The sequence below is a fragment of the Acinonyx jubatus genome, chromosome D4 (genome assembly GCF_027475565.1).
Source record: "Acinonyx jubatus isolate Ajub_Pintada_27869175 chromosome D4, VMU_Ajub_asm_v1.0, whole genome shotgun sequence".
In the NCBI taxonomy this organism is placed as follows: Eukaryota; Metazoa; Chordata; class Mammalia; order Carnivora; family Felidae; genus Acinonyx; species Acinonyx jubatus.
Genome location: NC_069391.1, coordinates 53,089,300 through 53,111,694, shown reverse-complemented (window position 1 = coordinate 53,111,694; position 22,395 = coordinate 53,089,300). Strand labels below are relative to the sequence as shown.

General features: G+C 42.4%; 1 long non-coding RNA gene across 2 annotated transcripts in view; it reads left to right on the top strand.

The window, feature by feature from the left end:
- LOC113595877 (uncharacterized) overlaps positions 1-21,278 on the top strand; it is a 28,208-nt gene extending 6,930 nt beyond the window's left edge. For both annotated transcript variants that reach the window (XR_008291180.1, XR_003416510.2), the window contains exons 4-5: positions 11,935-12,151; positions 19,754-21,278. This is a non-coding gene — a long non-coding RNA (uncharacterized LOC113595877). The remainder of the gene's footprint in view (positions 1-11,934; positions 12,152-19,753) is intronic.
- The last annotated feature ends 1,117 nt before the right edge of the window (positions 21,279-22,395 follow it).

Genomic DNA, 22,395 nt, shown 5'->3' with positions numbered 1-22,395 from the left:
AAGATCAACGACCATATACGTGTAGGTCTATTTCTTTTTTTTTTTTAATGTTTTTTTTTTTATTTATTTTTGAGACAGAGAGAGACAGAGCATGAGCAGGGGAGGGGCAGAGAGAGAGGGAGACACAGAATCCGAAGCAGGCTCCAGGCTCTGAGCTGTCAGCACAGAGCCTGACGCAGGGCTCGAACTCACAGACTGTGAGATCATGACCTGAGCTGAAGTCGGATGCTCAACCTACTGAGCCACCCAGTCGCCCCTGTGTAGGTCTATTTCTGCACTTGATCATCTATTCAACTGTTATCATTATACAAATATTACACGGTATTGATTACTACAGGTGTATTATAGGTGTATTACTGCAGGTGTATTATAACATATAGGTGTATATATTCCTTAAAATCAAGAAGTGCCCATCCTCCAACTTTGTTCTTCTTTTTCAAGTTTATGTTGGCTATTGTCAGTCCTTTACATTTGCACATAAATTTGAGAATCATCTGATTATTTTCTACAAAAAAGTTGCTGGGATTTTGATGATCAGGATTCCATTCAATTTACAGATAATTTGAGGGATAGTGGAATTTAACATTTTAAGAATATCGAATCTGCCGATCCCTGAATAGGTGTACATCTCCTAAGTAGGTCTTCTATTTTTTTTTAAGTTTATTTATTTTGAGAGAGAGAGAGAGAGCTCACACACGTGAATGAGAGAGAGGCAAAGAGAACAAGAGAGAACCCCAAGCAGTCTGTACACCATCAGCGCAGAGCCCAATGCAGGACTTGAACTCATGAGCCATGAGATCATGACCTGAGCCAAAATCAAGAGTCGAGCACTCAACCGACTGAGCCACCCAGGTACCCCCTAAGTAGGTCTTCTTTAATTGTTTTATTGTTTTCAGTGAATGGGTCTTAGTCTATTAAATTCATTCATAAGTATTTCATATTTTTGATGATACTTTAAATCATTGATTTAATTTTAACTTCCAATTTTCTTTGCTAAAATGTGGAAATATAGTTTATTTTTTATTATTCATCTTGTGTCCTAAAATCTTGCTGGTTCACTTATTAGTTCCAGTAGCTTTTTCATAGATTCCTTAGAATTTCCTATATAGAAAGTCATGTTGTTTGTGGCATTTTTACCACTTATTTGCCAACATTTATACTACCTGTATTCCTTTTTCCTTGGTTTATTAAACTAAGTAGGACATCCAGTATAATACTGAATGAAAATAGTAGGAGTGGACATCTGTCTTAGTCCATTTGAGCTGCAGTACCAAAATACCATAAACTGAATTGCTTATCAACACCAGAAATTTACTTTCTCACAGTTCTGGAGGCTGAAAGTCTGGGTTCACGGTTTCAGCATGGTTGAGTTCCAGTGAGAACTTGCTTTTGGGTTGCAGATAGCTGACTTCTTGTATCCTCACATGGTGGAAAAAAAAAAGAGGAAGCAAGATCTCATGACTCTTATAAGGACATTAGTCCCATGCATGAGAGCTCCACCCTCAGGGCCTCATCTGTTCCTAATTACCTCCCAAAGACATCACCTCTAAATACCATCATGTTGGAGAGTAGAGTTTCAGTTTAAACATTTAATCCATAACAGTATCTTGCCTTGTTCACAGCCTCATGGAGAAAGCATTCAGTCTTTCATCATTAAGTTAACGTTAGCTAAAATGTTTTGTAGATGTTCTTTATCAGGTTAAGGGAATTCCCTTCTTTTTGTAGCTTGCTGAAACTTGTCATAAATGGATGTTTAATTTTGTGAAATGCTGTTTCTGTATCTATTGAGATGCTATAACTTTTTTTCTTTCACTCTGTCAATGCAACGAATGATACTAAGTCTTGAATGTTAAACCAACCAGCCTTCCATTTCTAGATAAACTTCATACCGTAATGGTGTATTATCCTTTTGTATATGTTTCTTTTTTTTTAAGATAACAAAATTAAAATTTTATTTGTTCATTTATAAGTATTTTAATTTCCAAGATAAATTTTTTTCCAATATATGAAATTTATTGTCAAATTGGTTTCCATTGTATACATTTCTTGATTCAATTTCCCAGTATTTAATTGAGGTTTCTGTGTCTCTTTAAGAGATATTGGTCTATGGGCGCCTGGGTGGCTCAGTCAGTTAAGCGTCCGACTTCAGCTCAGGTCACGATCTCGTGGTCTGTGAGTTCGAGCCCTGCGTCTGGCTCTGGGCTGATGGCTCAGAGCCTGGAGCCTGCTTCCGATTCTGTGTCTCCCTCTCTCTCTGTCCCTCCCCCATTCATGCTCTGTCTCTCTCTCTGTCTCAAAAATAAATAAACGTTAAAAAAAAATTTTTTTAAGAGATATTGGTCTATAATTTGTGCTTATAATAGTCTTGTCGGGCTCTGTTGCCAGGGTTTTGTTGGCCTCAGAAAACAATCTGGAAGTGTCACCTTTCTCTTTTTTTCTGAAAGAGTATGTGTAAGATTGGTGTTATTTCTTCTTTAAATTTTTGATAGAATTCACAAGTGAAGGTTTTTAAAATTACAAATGCAATTTCTTTAGCAGTGTTATGTGGCTATAACGATGTCCTGTTTCTCCTTGTATCAGTTTTAAGTTAGGTTTTTCCAAGAAATTGTATGTTTCATCTAGGTTGTCAAATTTATTGGCATAAAGCCCATCATAATATTACCTTATTATTCTTTCTCAATGATTTGTAGTCATATCTCCTTTTTTATTCTTGATATTTGTAATTTGCCTCTTCTATTTTTTACTTTAATCAGTTCTTCTCAATTTTATTAATCTTTTCAGAAAATCAACTGTTTTAATGATCGGTTCTATGTATCCGCAAAATGACCTCCTAAGGCCCAAGGAGTCTTTTTTTTTTTTTTTAATTTATTTGAGAGAGAGAGAGAGCACCTCATGAGTAGGGGAGAAGGGCAGAGGGAGAGAGAGAATCTTAAGCAGGCTTCCCACCCAGCACAGAGCCAGACATGGGGCTCAATCCCACGATGCTGGGATCATGACCTCAGCCAAAATCAAGAGTCAGATCCTCAACCAACTGAACCATCCAGGTGCCCCAGGTCAAAGAGTCTTAAGACTGAAGAAATAGGCCAATGAGGCCAGCAGGATAAGAAATGGTTTATTAAGGGGAGCTATGGACAGAAGGACAGAAGCATGTCTTAGGCAGCCCCAAGACAAGAACCCCACATCCTGTAAGACCTGCTATCTCCAGAGCCGATCAAAGATGTTATGCCTCAGGGTGTACTGAAGGGTGTGGTTACACTAAAAGAAAGAATGTGGGTGGGGTAGGGGCTGTGCTCTGGAAGTCCTCAGTGAGCATAAGTACAGAAAAGTTGAATCACTGTGTTGTACAGCTGAAACTAATGTAACATTGGTGTCGTGTCTAAATGTGGTGTCTCTCTCAATCAGAAGAGGGTGAAAGAATTCACCTGAGGCAAAACAAAGGAGATACAAGTTTATTGAATATACCACAAAGGAGCAGTGGGCAGAACAGCGAAGGAGAGCCTGTCTGCAACTAGGCAGTGGGTGGGGGCCTATTGTTGTTTAAACTTTATTCATTTTTGAGAGACAGAGAGAGACAGACCACCAGTGGTTGAAGGACAGAGAGAGACAGACAGACAGACAGACAGACAGACAGAATCCAAAGCAGGCTCCAGGCTCTGAGCTGTCAGCACAGAGCCCAACACAGGGCTCGAACCCACGAACCCACGAACGTTAAGATCAGACATCTTGCTTGTATCTGTGTTGGTTAAGTCCCTGACTGTCATTTCTTCCTGCTCTTTCTTTTGGGGTGAATTCCTTCGTTTCATCATTTTGAATGGAGAAAAGGAATTAATGAGCTAGAAAAAGTTAAAATTAAAAAAACTTAATTTTTTTAATTTTAATTTTTTTTAACTTTAACACACACACACACACACACACACACACACAAATCGAATAAATGATGCTAGATCCTACATGTGTTTTGTTCTGGGTGTTGAAAGTGGCTTGACAGATTAGAGAAAAAAAGGGGAAAGAAGAAAAAAAAAGGAAATTGAAAATTTGAAAAACTGAATACACTGAAGAAGACTAAAATGAAATGATGGAAGTAAACTAGAATTTGAAAAAATGTATACCAAAGTAAAAAATATAGTAGAAATAAATTAAAGAAAAATATTTTTAATAAAAATTAAAAGTAAAGCTGAATTTTTTTCTTTCTGTATTCAAGAAAAAGAGAAAAAATGAAAAAGAGAAAAAAGAAAAAAAGGAAATCGTTTGAAAATGTGAAAAAATGAATACACTGAAGTAGACAAATAAAATGATGGAAGTAAAATAGAATTTGAAAAAGTTTACAAAAAAGTAAAAAATATGGAAAAAAATTAAAGAAAAATATTTTAATAAAAATTGAAAATAAAAATGATTTTTTTCTCTTTCTGTATTCAAGAAAAAGAAAGGAAATGAAAAATAGAAAAAAGAAAGAAAGAAAGAAGGAAAGGAAGAAGGAAGAAAAAAGAAAGAAAGAAAGAAAAAATTGAATAGATGGACCTGATAACAGACTGAAATACAACTAAAATTACATTGTTTTCCCCTAGAAGTCAGACTATGAAGCGCTTTATAGTCCATAAAATAAGCAGGTGGTGAGACTTCTGTTCTTGAAGAGCGAGGTTGGCCCAGTTGCGTGGGGCTTAGTGTAACGGCTCCGTTCTCCACTAGATGGCGCTGTTAGCCTAATGGGGTGGATTGTTGTGGGGCTTGTAGGTGTGTATGCACATGCAACGAAGCAGTAAAAGTGGTGTCACCCAGCTACCCAGTCTCTGGTATCGGAACTCTGTACTCCCTAATCAGCAATCGTGCACCCATTCTTTGTCTTCAGCTTTCATCCACTCCCCAGTTTTACAGTCTGTGACCAAGCCCCAGGTAGTACCTCTCTCCCGAGTTTTGTCTCAGATGCGGCTGTTTTCCCCAGCCCCTTACTTCTGAGGGACTGCAGCTTTCACCCATTCCGTCCCTCTGCGGAGGGTCTCACCGAGCAATGGCTGAGTGCCGGCTGCACCCAGGAATGTTCGCGGGACCATGGTGCTGCCGATGCCCAGAGACTGTGGCCAGGTGCCAGCCCGCCCCAGAAAAAGTTCACGAGATCATGTAGCAGCAGCGTTTCAGGGATTATGGAAAATCACAACACACATCTGGCACCAGGCTTCACCCTTACCGACCTTGTCCCAGCACCAGTGAATGTGGCCATTCTCTGGGGTCTGCTAGGACCAGGTGGCCTCACAGTCTCTACCAAATGTCCTTTCAGCACTGGAACCGCTTCTCCCTGTGTGGCCCGAGAACCTCCCAGACCCCACTCTGCTCCTGGGGATTTGCCCTTCCCAGCGGAGCACCGCCAGGTATCGAGCTGTGGAGTTGCAGACTCCTGCTGTTCCCACTGTTTACAGTCTTAATGGAATTTAAACCCTCTCCTTTCTCTTTTCTTGCTTTTTAGTTCAGTCCCTGCGGCTGTTTCCAATTTTCCATTTTCTCTCCAGCTGCTTTTGGGGACGGGTGCTTTTCCCATATTCTCCCCACATCTCTATCCTCTCTCTGCATGCAAAAGGACCTCCCTGCCCTTCGCAGCTTCTCGCTCCCCAAATTCACCTCTCTGTGCCGCTTACCTGCTGAATTCTGTGGTTCAGGTTGTGCAGATTGTTGTGTTAATCCTCAGATCAGTTTTCTAGGTGTGCAGGATGGTTTAGTGTTGGTCTGGCTGTGTTTCATGGATGAGAGATACACAAAAAACTTCCATGCTGTTCCACTATCTTGGCTCCCTCCTGGATTGTTTTCTTAATTTCTCTTTCTGTTGCATCATTAGTGATGTATAGAAATGCAGCAGATTTATGAATGTTGATTTTGCATCCTGGGACTTTACTGAATTAGTGTATCAAATTCTAGCGGTTTTTTGGTGGAGTTTTTCAGGTTTTCTATGTAGAATATCATGTCATGTGCAAATAGTGAAGGTTTGATTTCTTCCTTGCCAATTTAGATGCCTTTTATTTATTTTTGTTGTTCGATGGCTGTGGCTAGAACTTCCGGTACCATGTTGAATAAAAGCAGTGAGAGTAGATATCCCTATCTTGTTCTTGACTATAGAGGAAAAGCTCTCAGTTTTCCCCTATTTAGAATGATATTAGCTCTAGGTTTCTCATAGATGGCCTTTATTATGTTGAGGTATGTTCCGTCTAAACCTACTTTGTTGAGGGTTTTTATCATGAATGGATGTTGCACTTTATCAAATGCTTTTTGTTCTTCTATTGAAATGATCATATGGTTCTTATCCTTTCTTTTAATAATGTGATATATCATGTTGATTGATTTGTGAATATTGAACCACCCTTGTAATCCAGGAATAAATCCCCCTTGATTGTGGTGAATGATTTTTTAAATGTATCATTGGATTGGATATGGTTTGCTAGTATTTTATTGAGGATTTTTACATCTATGTTCATCAGAGATATTGGCCTGTAGTTCTCTTTTTTTTTTTTTTTTTTTTTTTTTTTTTTTGTGGTTCTTTATCTGGTTTGGGTATCAGGGTAATGTTGGTCTCAAAATGAATTTGGAAGTTTTCCTTCCTTTCCTATTTTTTGGAATAATTTGATAATAATAAGTTTGAATTCTTTAAATGTTTGATAGAATTCGCCTATGAAGCCATCTGGTCCTGGACTTCTGTTTCTTGGGAGTTTTTTGATTACTGATTCAACTTCTTTGCTGGTCATCAGTCTGCTCAAATTTTCTATTTCTTTATGTTTCAGTTTTGGTCATTTATATGTTTCCAGGAATTTATTCATTTCTTCTAGATTATCCAATTTGATGGTATATAGTTTTACATAATATTTTCTTATAATTGTTTGTATTTCTGCGATGTTAGTTGTTATTTCTCCTCTCTCATTTGTGATTTTACTTATTTCGGTGCTCTCTTTTCTTTTTGAGAAGTCTGGCTAGAGGTTTATCAATTTTATTAATTTTTTCAGAGAACCAGGTCCTGGTTTTATTGATCTGTTCTATTGGGTTTTTTTTAGTTTCTATAATCATTTATTTCTGCTCTAATCCTAATTATTTTCTTCCTTCTGCTGGCTTTAGGCTTTGTTTGTTGTTCTTTTTAAAATTCCTTTCAGTGTAAGATTAGGCGGGGTTTTTTTGAGATTTTTCTTGCTTTTGAGTTGACCTATGTTGCTATATAGTTCCTCTTAGAACCACTTTTGCTGCCATCCCAAAGGTTTTGGACCACTGTGTTTTCATTTCATTTGTTTACATGTATCTTTTTACTTCTTCTTTGATTTCCTGGTTCACCTGTTGTTTAGTAGTATGTTATTAACCTCCATTATTTGTGGTCTTTCCAGATTTTTTCTTGCGGTGACTTCCACTTTCATAGCACTGTGGTCAGGAAAGGTGCATAGTCTGACTCCAGTTTTCCTTAATTTGTTGAGGCCTGTTTTGTGGCCTAATCCATGATCTATTCTGAAGAATGTCCCATGTGCACTTGAAAAGAAAGTGTATTCTGCTGTTTTGAGATGAAACGTTCTGAATATATGTGTTGTGTCCAGCTGGTCCAGGGGCACCTGGGTGGCTCAGTTGGTTACACGTCTGACTCTTGGTTTCAGCTCAGGTCATGATCTCACAGTTTGTGAATTCGAGCCCCATGTCAGGCTCTGCACTGACAGATGTGGAGCCTTCTTGGCATTCTCTGTTTCCCTCTCTCTCTGCCCCTCCTTTGCTTGCTCACTCTCTTTCTCAAAATACATACATACATACATACATACATACATACTTTTTAAAAAATAAAAATAGGGGTGCCTGGGTGGCTCGTTGGTTAAGCATCCAACTTCAGCTCAGGTCATGATCTCACCACTCATGAATTCGAGCACCACGTTGGGCTCTGTGCTAACAGCTCGGAGCCTGGACCCTGCTTCGAATTCCGTGTCTCCCTCTCTCTCTGTGCACCTCCCCCCCCCCACTCTCTCTCTCTCTCTCTCTCTCTCTCTCTCTCTCTCTCTCTCAAAAATAAATAAACATTAAAAATTTCTTTAATTTATTTTTAAAATGTTTTTATTTACTTTTCAGAGATAGAGGGACAGAGCACTAGCTGGGGAGGGGCAGAGAGAGAGGGAGACACAGAATCCGAATCAGGCTCTAGGCTCTGAGCTGTCAACACAGAGCCCAATGCAGGGCTCAAACTCATGAACTGCAAGATTATGACCTGGGCCAAAGTCAGACGCTCAACTGACTGAGCCACCCAGGTGCCCCAACATTAAAAAACATTTTTTTAACAAATAAATAAACTTTATTCATTTATGAGAGACCGAGAAAGACAGAAGAGGAGCAAGAGAGGAGCAGAGAGAGAGGGAGACACAGAATCCGAGGCAGGCTCCAGGCTCTGAGCTGTCAGCACAGAGCCCGACGTGGGGCTTGAGCCCACAGACTGGGAGATAGTGACCTGAGCCAAAGTCAGAAGCTCAACCAACTGAGCCATCCAGGTGCCCCTGTCTTGCTGCTTTTAAGATTTTTTTTCTTTATCATTACATTTTGCAGATTTAATTACAATATGTCTTGTTTTGGACCTGCTTTTGTTGATTCTGTTGGGAGTTCTCTGTGCCTTTTGGATCTGGATGTCTGATTCCTTCCCCAGATTAGGGGCGTTTTCAGTTTTATTTCTTCACATAAATTTTCTGCACCCTTTTTTCCTCTCTTATTCTCCTGGGACTCCTGTAATACAAATGGTACTATGTTTGAGGGAGTCACAGAGTTCCCTAAGTCTGTTCTTGTTTTGCATAATTCTTTTTTCTCTCTTTTGTTCAGCTTGATTACTTTCCATGAGTTTGTCTTCTAGGTCATTAATTCATTCCTCTGCTTCTTCCAGGCAGCTGTTCATGGCATCAAGTGTGTTTCTAATCTATTTATTGCACTCTGTTTATCTGATTCTTTTTTAACTCTTTTATCTCTGTGGTAAAGGGTTTCACTGTCTTCCATTCTTTTCTCAAGTCCAGCAAGTATCCTTTTAATTGTTTCCTTAAATTCTCCATCAGGCATGTTACTTACACCAGTTTCACTTGGATCTCTGGCCATGGCTTTGTCTCGTTCTTTTATTTGGGATGAATTCCTCTGTCTTCTCATTTTGTCTAAGTCTCTGCCTGCTTTTCTGTATTAGAAAAGCCAGTTATGTCTCCTGCTTCTGAAACTAACGGACTTATGAAGAAAAAGTTATGTAGTGTCCAGGATCTGGCTCTTCGGGGAGTATCTCCAGTATGTGCTGTGTCCACGCTGCTGATTTGGTGTTCTGTGTGCTCTTTCCTTTTTATTTTTGAATGTTTATTTATTTTTGGGAAAGAGAGAGACAGAGTGTGAGTGGGGGAGGGGCAGGGAGAGAGGGAGACACAGAATCCGAAGCAGCCTGACGCGGGGCTCAAACCCACGAATGGCGAGATCATGACCTGAGCCGAAGTCAGGCTTTCCCTGTGAAGCTCATTGACTTTTAAAACTCCAAACTTTAAGCCTCTCTGGTTACAAGAACTCACAAAATTCAGCCCCTCTCGTTTGCTAAGCCAATGACTATAGGGAAACGTTCTTGTGCATTTCCCTGTATGCCTCTCTCTCTCACCCTTCTCTGAGACCACATCTCCCTCCCTTCCACAGCAGCCAGGATCCACTTCTCCCCTAAACACATCTCTTGCACTCCCTACCTTCTTCGACGTGGCCTCTTTTCTCCCTTTAGTTGTGGAATTTGTCCTGTCAGCCTTCAGATTGATTTATTGAGTGTTTAGGATGATTTGATAGTTACATAGTTGTATTTGAGGGACAATGTGAGCCTAGAATCCTCCTACTCCACCACCATCTTTCTGTCTGTCTTTATATCCATGATTTTTGTGTGTGTCTTTTTGTTCAAATACACAACCAATTTCAGAGAGGGGAGTTAAACTCTCCAAGTAGAATTGTAGACTCATCCACTTCTTTCTTTCAGTTTTTGCTTTGCTAGGTTTCAGTGAGCCTCGTAAGTGTGCATGCGTCCCCACCTCAGCCAGTGAGCCAAGGGAGCTACCACGTGACCATTTCTGGCTACTCTCTCCTCTCCTGTCCCCTAGGACAGTGCCTCCTCGTTGGTTCCTTGTCCCACAAACTCCAACCTTCTCAGCTGCTCCAGAAGCCCGGTGTTCTTGACTTGAGCTCTGTGTTCTGCAGTCTGGAGAATGCCCACAGGCATAAATCAGAGCAAAACCAACGTGGAGCACACATCACTTATTTTCCTCCTTTCAAGGATTATAGCCCCCCCATCTGTTATCTGTGCCTAAAAACAGCTGTTTCATAACTTTTTTTCAGCTTTAGAATCGTTTGTGGTAGGAGGGAAAGAACAGAAACTGGTTACTCCTTCAGTCTTTAAGTTATGTAATAACACATACATGCTGTGTATTATTACCAACAGGAGTTAACGCTATGTGTACATTTAGGTGTTTTTACTTATTAAATATAAAATCGTTTAATAACAAAACTAAAATTCAGGAGGAGGAAGATAAAGAAGAGTAGAAAGCACAGCTTGCGCAGAAGTGTAAACCACACTTTCTGTCCATAAACGTCTTTCCCTATATAAAAACCACTTTTCTCCCAATGGGATTTTTTAATCCTGCTGTTTATGTAGTAACTTTTTCCCACACCCCATTACATTTGGTTTACATTTTGGAGTTCTACATAAGAATTTCATTTGAAAAATATTCCCTACCAAAAATGGGAAGAAAGTTTTAAACTTTTATGCACCAATCCAAAAAAAGTAAAGAAGGCAATGTACCTCATGCCTGAAATAATGTTGTGTGAGCCAGACTAACGCCATCTTAGACAAATTGGCCATGATGGCTGCTCTGTGACTTGAGGCCTTCTGGAGCATAAGCCCTGCCCTCCACATTCTTTCTTTTGTTTAACCACACACCCTTAAGTCCACCCTTGGGGCATAGCATCCTTGATCTGCTCTGGAGATAGGAGGTGTTGTTTTTTTCATTTCATTTTATTTTTTAATTTTTTAAAGTTTATTCATTTATTTTGAGAGAGAGAGAGACTGAGCATGACTGGGGTAGGGGCAGAGAGAGAGGGAGAGAGAATTCCAATCAGGCTCTGTGCAGAGCCCAACTCGAGGCTCAACTCAACGAACCATAAGATCATGACCTGAACTGAAATCAAGAGTCTGTGCTTAACTGCCTAACCTACTGAGCCACCCAGGCACTCCTTTTTTTTTTTTTTTTTTTTAAGTGTATTCATTTATTTTCAGAGAGAGAGAGTTGCAGGAGGGGCAGAGAGAGAATGAGAGAGAGAGAATCCTAAGCAGCTTCTGCATTGTCAGAGCAGAGCCTGATGCGGGGCTCGAACCCAGGAACCAAGAGATCATGACCTGAGCAGAAATTAAGAGCGGGGCTCTCAACAGCCTGAGCGCCACCCAGGTGCCCCTGGAGATAACAGTTCTTACGGGAGATGAGGTTTGAGAAATGTATTCATCTTGCAAGTGCTGGAGACATGCTTCTGTCTGTAAGTCCCTTAATAAACCATTTTTTTGTGGGCCTTTTTCTTCAATCTTATGACTCCTTTGGCCTTTGGAGGTCATTTTGCATGTACCTTCCTTTCATGGAACAACTGTATAGGTAAGTTCAAAGTTTCCTGAGAATGACAGACCACACTGATCTGGTACAACATTAAAAAATTTTTTTTCTAGGGGCACCTGGGTGACTCGGTGGGTTAAGCGTCCGACTTCAGTTCAGGTCATGATCTCACAGTCCATGAGTTCAAGCCCCACATCGGGCTCTGTGCTGACCGCTCAGAGCGTGGAGCCTGTTTCAGATTCTGTGTCTCCCTCTCTCTCTGCCCCTCCCCCGTTCATGCTCTGTCTCTCTCTGTCCCAAAAATAAATCAACGTTAAAAAAAATTTTTTTTAATTTTTTTTCTAAAAATTAGCAAAGGAATAATGAAGAATGTCAAGAATACTCCATAACCTTTGAAGAGGCTAACAAAATGTCACACCAGTATGGCACATATCTACAGAGCAAATTACCGTTCTCTAAAGCAGAAGGGATCCTTAACGGACTCAAAGGCCGTGAAATCAGAAGCATGGCATGTTTAGAGCAATGCAAGAGCCTCCATTATACACTAATTCAATCTCTTCACTTTACAGGTGAGTAAACTAAGCCACCACCTAATTAATAATGCAGCTGAGCTCAAGGTTGAGATTTCCTGACCCCAAGTGCATTCCATTGTCCCTGACATCATGGCTGCTGCCATAGAGTCAGTATCGGTACAGGCCCCGGGTGCATGTGATAAGACCTAAGAGAATCTAGAAGTCGCTGTGAAGAGGGAAAAATGAGTGTTTGGTCTGAGAACACTTTGTTCAAGTTCCTATGCCCTCTGCTATGGTCTGAACGTTTGTGTACCCAGGTGTCTGTGCAAATCCATATGTTAGCACCTATCCCCCCCACCGAGTGATGGTATTAGGAGGGGGTACCCTGGGAAGTGACTGGGTCCTGAGAGCAAAGCCCTTATGAATGGGACTAGAGAGAGAAAGGTTTTTCCCCTTCTGCCATGCAAAGTTACAAGTGAAAAGTTGGGAATCTAGGATGTGAGCTGTCACTAGACACGATCTGCTGGTGCCCTGATCTTGGACTTCCCAGCCTCCAGAGCTGTGAGAAGTAAATGCTTCTGGTGTATAAGCCACCTGGTCTGTGACAGACTGAGGCAGCTTATCTTCCTCGGCCAAGTTAATTCATCTGTAAAAAGAGGCCTCACTCAAGTGGCCATGTTGAGGATATTTTTAAATGTAATAATGCGTATGCGATCCCCAACACCACGTCTGCAACACAGTTGGCACAAAATGAAGGCTAGTATCCTCCCTTTTCTTAGTCACACTGGCATGCAAGTTGGATTCAAGGCCAAATAACCTCAACTAAAAAAAATAAATAAATAACAAGCACCAATAGTTGAGAGACAATGAAATTCGTAAGCATTTTTGTTGGTGCACTTTGTTGGGATGAAGGCAGGCTGCAGCACAGAGGAATGCTACGTGCCAGACCCCGCCTGGTCTCCAGCCTGCACATCCCTCCTACTGGCTCCCCACTCACATCCCAAGGGCAGGCGCAGTCTTCCTCCAGTTCCCAGGACCAATCTTGATCCGGGGCCAGATGTGCTCAGATGACTCCACCTCTATATCTGGCTGTCAGTCTAATTCTGACCTATTGCCCAAGTCTTGATGGCTGGATTTCTTGGTGCTTTCCTATTTGAGTCCCTGTCCCACTGACCTGATTTCTACTTTTCCCTGACCTCATTATTGTTCTGCTGTACACACCTGATAGGAAAGCCCTGACCTTGTCACGTTGGCTGCTCTTGCAAGCCAAAAATTACCATGGTTTCCTGGCAGATAATGGTTTCCCAGAAGCCATGAGCTTGTTGCCATGCCATCATCTTGTCCTTAAGCTATGCCTAAATGATCCAAGGAAAGGGGCGCCTGGGTGGCTCAGTCAGTTAAGCATCCGACTTCAGGTCATGATCTCACCACTCATGAGTTCAAGCCGCACATTGGACTCTGTGCTGACAGCTCAGAGCCTGAAGCCCGCTTTCGATTCTGTCTCCCCCTCTCTGCCCCTCCCCCACTTGTGTGTGCACGTGCACACAGTCTCTCTCTCTCTCTCTCTCTCTCTCTCTCAAAAACAAACAATAAAATAAATTTTTAAAAAATGATCCAAGGAAAGGGAGTGGTGATGGAACAGGTTCTTGCCTGCGAACTCTGAGAACTTAGAGACAGAACATGGTAAGAGCTGAGTCACCCCTGGTGATGTTCAGGAGAAAAGCCCATAAGCTCTTCCTGATTCTGAAGGACCCACCCTGTCTACCTTTCCTGAGACTTGGCTCTTTAGCTCTGCCTTCTCTTGAGAGCTTCTAGAATTCATCGAGTCTTTGCTTAAGTGATAGAAGATCCGTGTCTGGTGCTCGCCTCCACATGAGCCTTATCCAGTATACGTCTCAACTGTTGACTATTTACCTGAACTCAGCGTGTCCTGCTGTGAGTCAGGGACCTCTCTTTCCATCGACGTGCCCACCCAGGCCAAGTCTTAAAGCATAAAAATACACACTGGTATTGGGGTGCCTGGGTGGCTCAGTCGGTTGAGTGTCTAACTTCGGCTCAGGTCATGATTTCACAGGTTATGAGTTCAAGCCCCGCGTCGGGCTCTGTGCTGACGGCTCAGAACCTGGAGCCTGTTTCAGATTCTGTGTCTCCCCCTTCTCTGCCCCAACCCCGCTCATGCTCCGTCTCTCTCTCTCTCTCTCTCTCTCAATAATAAATAAACGTTTAAAAAAAATTTTTTTTAAATACACACTGGTATTTCACATTGAGATTTGCCCCAGCTTCTCCAGAGGATCATAGTTCTGGGAACTTACTCTAGTAATAGCACTTTCTTCAGTCGTATTCACTTATTCATCTACCCATCCATCCATTCAGCCCTGCATGCAACATCTGCACACAAGGCACTGTCAGTGGGTCCAGGGTTATGAAAACACAGCAGATAGCATTTCCGGTTTTCAGCATCATAGACCAGTGAAGGTAACTGCCATACCAATAAATAAGGTCGGTACAAAGGCCCAAGAACTCTTATGGACGTACAAATATGGGCAATGAAAACACTGAGTTAGGAGCAAATGGCTGTCTTCACAAAAGGGGTCAGGAAATCTTCACAGAGCAGCTAATGTTTAAAATGAGGATTGGAGAGGGGCGCCTGGGTGGCTCAGGCGGTTGAGCACCTGACTTTGGCTCAGGTCATGATCTCACAGTTCATAGGTTCGGGCCCTGCATCAGGCTCTGTCCTGACAGCTCAGAGCCTGCAGCCTACTGTGGATTCTGTGTCTCTCTCTGCCACTCTCCCGCTTGTGCGCACCCCCGCCAAAGGTGAATAAACATTTAAAAATAAAATGAGTATTAGAGAAAGAATGAGTTCACCAAGAGAAAAAGGGTAGTACTGCTTTAAGAAAACACTGTAAGAATGACATATTTGTTAACCATTTAACCCTGCAATCCCACTTCTGGGATTTATCCTACAGAAATATATGTACATGCAACAAATGACTTATGCATGAGATTAACAATTGCAGCATTGTTTGTAAGAATTTGAGATCATAAACAATCCATGTGTAGGGGCCCCTGGGTGGCTCAGTGTAAGTGTCCAACTTCGGCCCAGGTCATGGCCTCATGGTTTGTGAGTTCAAGCCCCACATTGGGCTCTCTGCTGTCAGCGCAGATCCCACTTCAGATCTTCTGTCCCCCTCTCTCCCTGCCTCTCCCCTGCTTGTATGTGTGTGTGTGCACACATGTGCTCTCTCTCTCTCAAAAATAAACATAACAACGGGGCGCCTGCGTGGCTCAGTCGGTTAAGCGTCCGACTTCGGCTCAGGTCATGATCTCACGGTCGGTGAGTTCGAGCCCCGTGTCGGGCTCTGTGCTGACAGCTCAGAGCCTGGAGCCTGCTTCGGATTCTGTGTCTCCCCCTCTCTGACCCTCCCCCATTCATGCTCTGTCTCTCTCTGTCTCAAAAATAAATAAACGTTAAAAAAAATTTTTTTGAATAAATAAACATAACAAAATCCACGTGTACATTAATAAATCCACGTGTACATTAATAAATAAATACGGCATCTTCACTTGGTGGAAGACTATGCAGCTGTAAAAAAGAATGAAGAAGGTCTCTCTGAAAGCTCTCTAATCTGAGACATCTTTAAGATATAGTGCTCAGTAAAAAAAAAAGAATAGCAACATTTAGAACAATACTGTCTGTCTTTTTTTTTTTTTTAACTGGGGTAAAATGAGAATATACACTTGTATTCACATTTATATGAAAAGGCTATACACATAATAGACATCGGATAAAAATGGTTACTATTGAGTACGGGGACAGTAGAAGGGGAGAGAGTGACACTTTTCATTAAGCACAAGTTTTTCAGGTTTTTTTGACAGATACCTATTAAAAACATGAGTAATTTTGCAAAGAATATGTTGCAGGGAAACACTGAAGTTGGATACAGAGCTCAGAAGACTTTTTTTTTAACTGCTCCATGAGTCAGAAACTTTCTAGCAAAAGAAAATCAGAAGAGAATATTTTGTTTCACCTCCCTCTTACGTGGGTAGTGATACTCTAAGAGCAATGACATAATATGAGAACAGGTGTGTGCAAAAACACAAACATGAGTGGAGACTTATGGCTGATGAGAGAGCAAAACATTGTTGGCAGAGAAGCCTTCCATCTAGATTTGGAAGCAGACTTTCGATTCCTTCTTATGTGGGTGTATTCATTCAATGTACACAACATTTCTTCTGCCTTATTCCTGAAAGGATGTGAAGGCTTTTCATTTAAAACCCTGGGAAAATAAAAACAAATATTATTGTGTATCCTAAAGTCATCTTCCAATTAAAAAATAATCCACTGAAATTTTAGGTTTTTTTTAATGTTTATTTTTGAGAGAGAGAGACAGAGTGAGGGAAGGGAGGGGCAGAGAGAGAGGGAGACACAGAATGTAAAGCAGGATCCAGGCTCTGAGCTGTCAACACAGAGCCCGATGCAGGGCTCGAACTCACAAACTATAAGATCATGACCTGAGCCGAAGTCGGCCGCTTAACCGACTGAGCCACCCAGGCGCCCCAATCTCCTGAAATTTTGAGCTTTAGAAGCCTCTTTCATGGAGAGTGTAGGATACAAGGTGGAAAAGTCTCGATTTACTCCAGGCAACGGGCTAGTGAATGTCATCAGACGGGCTTTTTATATGTTTTTTCCATCCTTTCAAGCCTCAGTGCCCTCCTCTTCAAAAGGAGAATAAAAACCCCCCTTAGCCATTTCATGCCATCTGATTATTATAAAATTCATTCAGACGCTCAACCGAAAGGAGATGAAATTATGTAAACTCAGTGTCTTTCAAATTAGAGTGTCCCCTAGCATTTAGCGTTACCCGAGAGTTCAGTCCTAAGTTTAGAGAGAGTTCAGTCCTGGTTTCAAAAATTTTGCTTTCAGTTAATTAAGGGTGACCAGATTTGGGGGGATTGGGTCATTCTACCAAAACTCAAGAGAATCTTGGTTGTCGTAGACAGCTGTTGTTTTTGTCTGCCCATTATTGCCTCCCTTTCTTTGGGAAATTATTCTTCTCCAGTCCACTTGCCAACTCAGATTTGGATTCTGCTGGAACTCTCAACTACAGCATCTAATATGTGGCCACAGGGTAGCGTACATCTGGCCAAACATAACAGGTCATTCCTCTAGCCCCAGGTATTGTTTCAAAGGAACGGGGACACGGTGGTTGGTGGGCATGTATTCCAAGCTGGATGAATCATCCTCCTGGGTGGTTGTTTTGGAGCTAGGTCAGAGGGAACCTTGCCTCTCAGATCACAAAAGCTGGAAAGATATAAATATGGCAGACAGCAGCCATATAAACTATATGTGAATGTTATAAATGTTTGTTTGTTTATTTATTTATTTGAGAGAGAAAGTGTGAGCAGGGGAGGGGCAAGGAGAGTGGGAGACAGAGGATCCAAAGCAGGCTCTGCACTGACAGCCGAGAGCCCCACACCGGGCTCGAACCCACAAGCCGTGAGATCGTGACCTGAGCTAAAGTCAGATGCTTAACGCACTGAGCCACCAGGAGCCCTGTGAATATTGTAAAATTTGGAAAGCTATTCGATGCATTTTTAAAGTCATTTGGGTTGTTACCATTATGTATGATTAAAAAAATTTTAGTGCTGGGGTGCCTGGGTGGCACAGTCAGTTAAGGGTCCAACTCTTGATCTAGGCTCAGATCATGATCTCCCGGTTTGTGAGTTCGAGCCCCAAATCAGGCTCTGTGCTGATGGCATGGAGCCTGCTTGGGATTCTATCTCCCCTTCTCTCTGACCCTCCCCCACTTGTGTGTACTCTCTTTCTCTCTCAAAGTACATAAACTTAAAAAAAGTTATTTTTTTAAATTTTTAGTGCTATGATTTTGTTTTTCAATTTAAAAAAAAGAAAAAAACTTCATGGGAATGTATAAAAATATCAAACCACTATGATGTACACCTGAAACCAATAGGATATTGATGTCAATTATACTTCAATTAAATACACACACACACACACACACACACACACACACAAGATAACAAACAGGCCGATTAAACATTTGAGGTAGTAAAGTATACAGGACAACTTAGAGAATTTGGTACAGATTGGAGTGGGAAAGCCTTCATAGAAATAAAGAATTTTAGTTGTACCTTACATGGATGAACAGAGGAAAATGGTGACCACATTTTGTGCAGAAAAGAGAGCTAGTAAGAAGACTGACCTGACAAGAGGAAGGAGTGGGTGTCAGTGCAGTGGGCCAGAAAACATGAGTCGTATGTGAGAGTTTCAAGACTAAGGGAGGAGCAGGGCCAGCCCGGAGTTGAGGTAAGGGGGAGTACATAAAAGCCCCCTCCAGCCTGAGGAGTAGAGGAGGCGGCAGGAGCAGGCCTGGCGTGAGGTGCCTACCCCGGACTCACGTGCACTAGACATAATTACATTCCTAGCTGCCTTGTGTCTATGGAAACAAACTCCGTGTATGCCCCTACACCCCACCTCCCCCCAGCAGCCCATCACCATGGCCTCAGCTGGTTAGAACAGAAATGGAGGTAGGACAGGGCCATCTGAATGGCCACCAATGGCCTAGCGTGGCCTGGTGCTCAGGGTTTTTCCCACAAAGGGAGAATTGGGCCAATCCTCTCCTCTTTCTTTCTGCCTCTGGCATTTGCTTTCTCTCTCTCTGGAGAGCCAGAGAAAAGTTTCTTACAGCTCCAGGGGCTGATGTGAAAGATTATGAAGCAGGCTGTAGGCCAGGCACAGTTCTCCAGAAAAAAATAAAAGTTAACTTTGAATTTCAGATCAACAATAACAACAACCATTTTTTTTTTTTTTACTATGAGTATGTGCCAGGTAGTGCACGAGACATACTTACGCTAAAACATCGTTTGTTCATTATTTATAGCCGGAGGTCAAATGGAACCGACCTAGCTACATCTCCAGCTTTGTAACATTTCTAGTTACACGTTCTAGCTTTTTCACTTGCTACATCTGGCAATCCTGTCAGGTATCCTTTAGCAGCATGTGAGTGTGGAGTCTGTGGAGTGTTAAAAACCAAAGTTCAACTAAGTAAATTTAAAGATCTATTTGGCTTTTATTAGACAATGTATGAATAGGGCGGAAGGGCGACCCAAAGAGTTGTACAGAACGGAAGGCTTTAGTAGGAAGAAGGGTGAAGCAAGGAAGTTATTTAGCAAAAGTTGGAGCGCCTGGGTGGCTCAGTCGGTTAAGAGTCCGGTCACGATCTCAAAGTTCGTGAGTTTGAGCCCCGTGTGGGCTCTGTGCTGATAGCTCAGAGCCCGGAGCCGGCTTCCGATTCTGTGTCTCCCTCGCTCTCTGCCCCTCCCCTGCTCAAGCAGCGCAGGAGCCCTCTCTCTCAAAAATAATAAGATAAACATAAAAAAAAAGTGATTAGCAAAAGAAAAGAAAGGATTGTTTCAGGCAAGATAACCTTCCCTTACTGGGATGGGCATTGGGGTCTTGATGAAGAAGACCCCTGTGACAGATTACCTCAATGCTACTGATCAGAAAATTCCTGACGGACCAGTTAAGTCTACATTTCCGGGGGAGGTTAAAACTACCATTAGATTAGGCATTCGGCCCGGGTTCACTGACTTGGGGCCTTAGCCATTTGATGCTCGAGGTTTTCTTTGTGACAGGAGCAAAGCAGTGTGGATCTCTCTTTCTGCCCTAAGGAGACTCTGCCTCGATGCGGCTGGTGTGTGTCTTGTCCTCTCCCTGCTGGAGCCCCGCTAAGTCATGGAGAACACTTACTGTTCCTGCCTGGGAATCCCAGCTGCCCAGTCTTCCCTGACCGGACACCCGATGTACTATAAGTGAGCCATAGGGTTTCATCTCCATGGAGTCAGGCTGTAACTGTGCCAGACTTTATCCTCCTACACCCCAGGGAAAGCCTCCCAGACTAGGCCTTCAAAAGGAGGGAGTCTGATATAAATGCCCCCCTCTCCTTCTTCAACCTCTCTCTAGCTAATGTAGTCTGTCTTTGAAGCCCCCAGTTGGGTGTCCCCATGCCCACCCATCCCTCAGGAAAACCCTGCCCTCCCCGTAGGAGGACGTTCCTCCCCTCGGACTTTGGTAGGGACTTGCAAACTTGAGCACCCGAGAGGCTGTGCTTTGCTTAGTCACAGTTGACCCTGGGAGGGCGAGGATCATCCCCAGTGTTTGATGTCTTTGGCATCCTTAGAAATGTCCCTAAAAAGCAATGCACACCTCTCTAAGGTGTGAAACAGGGTGCTGTCGAAAAAAACCACCAGATGCCCAACAGAAGCAAGGCAAGATTTTATCCACGGCCTGGCCAAACCTGATATCCCGATCTTAAGGAGAAAAGTGCCGAGAATGGCCCCGAACAAAGGTAGCAGTGAGCTTATATGGATTTTAGCAAGTCAGAATACGTCATTATTTAGTTAACCAATTACAATTTACAACATTTCATGGTAGCCAATTATACTGTGACACACAGACGTTAGTTTTGGCGGGAACCTATCAATTTAAAGTTCTTTGTCCTAAGAGGATTTAAAGTGACCAATCATAGTTAGACACCTAAGATACCATGGGGCAGTGAGTTCGTGACTTTTTACATGTTGGTCTTGCCTAGGCCAGATCTGGGTAGAAGGAGTGGGGGAGCGTTTTGCCACCTAAGTTATCCATTTAGCAAGCAGGCGAAGTTACAGAAGCGAGATGGGGTGGTTAGTAATATTCGATAACCCTAATAGGGAACTACATAAGCTTTTATCTCATTATTCATGAAAGGTGAGTTTAAGCCGAACTTACATACAATAAGCTTTCTGATATCTTATAAGTTGATCTATTACAAGGTGAGCAGTTTTTTTCTCAACTACGATCACATACAAGGGAAGGATTATTCTTCTTGGAAATGGTACATATTTGACAAATTGCAAAAGAGTAATTGTGTTGAGAAAGAATAGCTTCTGTCCCTTAGATCTAGCTCACATGACCAGAGGTGTAGATGGCTCTCTTTCCCATCCTCAGGGGTGGTGCCAGCTCTACTTAGAGCCTTCTTTATTATAGACCTCCTCCTCCTAGACTAGCTAGAAGGTGAAAGTTTTCCCAACCATTTAGCAGTCTACAGAGGGAGGAGGTGAGAACTACGTGACAGAGAGGAGAGGAATGGAGGGGAGATGCACAGTGACAGTCAAAATGCCACAAGAGAAAATGTAGCGTTGATTCCTGGTATCAGATCCTATGTTTTGGACTTCCACAAAACCTCTACATATATTTTTTTTAATGTTCATTTTTAAGAGAGAGAGAGAGACAGAGTGTGAGCAGGAGAGGGGCAGAGATAGAGGGAGACATAGAATCCGAAGCAGGCTCCAGGCTCTGAGCTGTCAGCACAGAGCCCGACACAGAGCTCGAACTCACAAACCGTGAGATCATGACCTGAGCAGAAGTCGGTCGCTTAACCAACTGAGCCACCCAGGCACCCCTTTTGTGTTTTTTTAAATGTTTGTTTATTTTTGAGAGAGAGAGAGAGAGAGAGAGAGAGAGACAGAGTGTGAGTGGGGGAGGGGCAGAGAGAGAGGGAGACACCGAATCCACAAGGCAGGTTCCAGGCTCTGAGCTGTCGGCACAGAGCCTGACACGGGGCCCAACCCCACAAACGATGACATCATGACCTGAGCCGAAGGCAGACACTTAACCAATTGAGCCACCCAGGTGCCCCACGTCTACATATGTTTATAAGAATAAATACAGCAACCAGTTTTATCTACAAAAGGGGTCGGCCATTTTCTGTGAAGGGCCAGATAGTAAATATTTCAGGCTTCACAGGCTATACAGCCTCCAGCAACTACTCCACTCTGCATTTGTAAAAGCAGTGGTAGGTGATATGAATATGAATAAGCATGACTGTGTTCCAATAACACTTCATTTACAAAAACCAATCACAATACCATTCTCCAATAAAAGAAACCAGGACTCTTTGGGAGAAATGGCTTGTTCTAGGCACTGGGCAGGGAATGGAGGAGTCGGGAGTATCTTGTAGTGCCAGAAAGTAGGGAAGTGCTCAGAAAACAAGAAGACAGGGAGCATGTGAAAGGGACACAGGAGCCAAGCTGAAAGAGCTCCCCATTGTCAAAGCTAGGACAGTTTGAGCAACTAAATAAGTAAGTACAGTAAACCTCGGAACGCGAGTAATTTGTCCTGCAAGTGTTCCGCAAGAAGAGCAAATAATTCTAATAAATTTTAACTTGATAAACGAGCAATGCCTTGTAATATGAGTAGTACGTGACACCGAACGTCACACGATCACAAAGGAGCCAAT